This window comes from Pteropus vampyrus, unplaced genomic scaffold (assembly GCF_000151845.1).
Source record: "Pteropus vampyrus isolate Shadow unplaced genomic scaffold, Pvam_2.0 Scaffold21931, whole genome shotgun sequence".
Classification (NCBI taxonomy): domain Eukaryota; kingdom Metazoa; phylum Chordata; class Mammalia; order Chiroptera; family Pteropodidae; genus Pteropus; species Pteropus vampyrus.
In genome coordinates, this window is record NW_011910712.1 from 1 (window position 1) to 3136 (window position 3136).

The 3136-nt window shown below is 34.1% G+C and overlaps 1 pseudogene; it reads right to left on the reverse strand.

Annotated features, from left to right (window-relative positions):
• Positions 1-2026: 2026 nt before the first annotated feature.
• Positions 2027-2145, reverse strand: LOC111735288 (annotated as a pseudogene).
• Positions 2146-3136: the final 991 nt, after the last annotated feature.

Genomic DNA, 3136 nt, shown 5'->3' on the forward strand with positions numbered 1-3136 from the left:
CATTCTTATATATAATTGGGCTGAAGCCTGGGCATTGACATTTTTAAAAAGCTCTTCACGTGATTCTCATGTGCTTCCAGGGGTGGAACATGGAGGCAGCTTCCATATACAATGGTCACAAGTTTAAATATGGCCACTCTACCATCCACTGGAAACTACTAGTTACAGACTTGTCTCTCCAAAGTTTCCTGATGGAACAGTGGTGGGAAGAATGCTGTTCATGCTTAAACCTAACTCTCACATTGCCCTTTTCTTTCCTACTTCTAGAATTACTTAGATATATGTGTATATGGACTTCTCCCTTACAATGCTAGCTAAATACATAAAGAAATATTTGATAGTTTGGCATACAATCTAACATACCACACACATGAGCAGGTGTATACATGCATGCACACACATTTGCACACATATACATATATATCTGTACATGTATAAGATACTCAAAGTAACAGAATATCCTGTTGTATACCTATAGGAAGAGATTACTTTAAGCATCTGAGTTTTGTGATTACAAATAATAGACCCCACAAATAGAAAGTAGCTAACCCCAAATTGAAAAAATAAACTTATGGATATTTGTCCATTTGCTGCTTCTAACGATTATTTCCCAGGGGTAAGTCTCTCATTTCATTGTTTCTTTAATGCGTCACTTGCCTTTCCCTTCCATCTCTTTGCCTTCTCCTTCTCTGGCTATCATTCCTTACGTGTCAGCTCCCAAGCTTTTCTTCCTCTGCTGGCTTCCAAGTGTTACTTTCCTCAACTCTATGCACAGCCCCTGGATAAATCCACAAGTTCAACTATCACTTTTTTACAATGACTATAGAGTATACACATCTCTACTCCAGACCTTTGCACTGGATTCTTAGAAGTTCCATACACATTTTGAACTCTATGTAAACAAAGCTGGATAACAGTAACAAAATCTTTGCAATAAAATTATTCTTTCTTTAACATGTTTTCAACCATAAATGGCATCACCATTTACACAAACAAGCAAGAAACATAGATGTCAACCTCAATTTTGCTATTCCCAAGACCCTAAATCTAATAGTAATTAGTGATTCTCAGAATGAGTTGCATATTGGAATCACCTGGAAAATTTTAAAAAATACTAATGACTGGATCCTATATTTTCTGATGTAATACTTTATGAACTCATTCTCTCTTCAGTAGTTTCATTGACACTGCTCGAGTTGGTATCAATCACTTCTATTCATGTAACAGCATATTAGCTGGTCTCTCTGCTGCAAGCTAGCCTTCCCACTCCCAACTTTCTGAACATGTCATATGGGTAGTCGTCAGCAATAACAAACAAATGTAAATAACAAGTAAAATGCCTGGTTGTATAACTTTCGAGTACCGTATTTGAATACAAAGGGCATATGTTTAGGTGTATGTAGATAAATATATATCACACAGAAACATATATACTTATTTTCTAGACTAGACATTAGAGTTGTTAAATTAGTATATTTGGGTTAGTATGTTTGAGAGCATTGATTCACTTTATACATAGCCATACTCTAACTTGTCTAAGTAAAATAAAAATTTAGACCAAAGAATAAAAATAAAATCTGACTTTTTCCATTGTAGTGCCAAGGTGCTTTCTACAGTGAGGAAAGGATAGAGGGACTGAGACACTCATAAGTGGTGTAGAATATTCAGGAAAGTTTTCTTAAAGCATTATTATATCAGTATAGCTATTTTAACAGGCTACTTTGTGCATACATATGCATACAATTCCAATGAGAATAACAAAACTGATTAAAACTTTAAGTGCTATTAATTACAAAATTAATCAACATGGCTATTAAAATTAGTTAATATTTCTCTCCAAGTCCAGTGATTTTGGACTCAATATTCAATGTTATACCCAAATTTAACTAGAAGTAACATTCAAATGCACACAATACATTCTTTTTTTTTTTAATTAATTTATTTTTTTTAGGCGAGGCAACCCTTGGTTGACCTCACAGATTGCAAAGACCTTGTCAGCTTACAATCCCTTATATTTTATATTTTATACCTCCAGCACCTGGTCTTCTTAGGTGGTCTCCCATTCAAGTACTAAGCAGGCCCGAGCCTGCTTAGCTTCCGCGGTCAGACGGGATCGGGCTTGTTCAGGGGGGCATGGCCATAGACACACACAATACATTCTTGTACTATAAATGACATTAATATTTTCCAAACTCTTAAGAGCCAAGTTATAAAAAAAAGTTTCATAAAGTCCCTCCCGAAGATATTAACTCAAGTCAATAAAGCCTTGTAGATTTTCCTATTAAACTAAGATCATATAGTCATATCACTAATGTATATAACTCCTTAGAATAAGTTTTAACATAAGGAATTGTTTGAAATTCACCAGTGATAGAGATTATAGCCTGTCTGCAAGCTAGAGATTTCATTGTTTATGTGTGTATATCTACATGTTATATACATATATATATATACATATTACGCACATACATACTACACACACACACACACACACACACACACACACACACTTACACACACACATGTCCTTTATAGAATTTAACAATGTATTCAATGAGTTCTATCGCATGAAGAAAATCAATCCAGGTGCCCCTTGATTGACTTTATGTGTTAGACTTCGTCTTTCCTCAGTGTCAACAGATCTTCATCGCATTTATTTATAATTGCTTCGGGAGAAAGCTCAAGCTTTTGAGGTTCCACAGAGTATCTATAGTTGCTAATGGATGAAATAGTTAGTTTGCGCAGGATTTTTAATAAACACAGGCATTCTGAATCTAGGTTGAGAATAACAATGTAGTAATATTCACACATGAACACTTTCTCTAGCCTTTCTGTGGAATATTATTTCTTAATTTCACAAAGTGTAAAATATATGCCAAGAAATGTAAAAATGATTAAAATGATTGGGAAGTTATTGTCAATTCAGATGATATATTTGCAGGTGAATATAAAGAAACTACTTACAGTAAGTGATATAAGAAAACTCATAGAAATTTTAAAATTATACTTAATAAATAGCACTTATTCAATGGATCACATGACTATAGTTTAAAAGAGGTGGACTAAAATACTTCTTGCTCACCACATATTTCCCCCAGGAATGGATCAGAAATAAAGACATTTGGAAGAAATTATA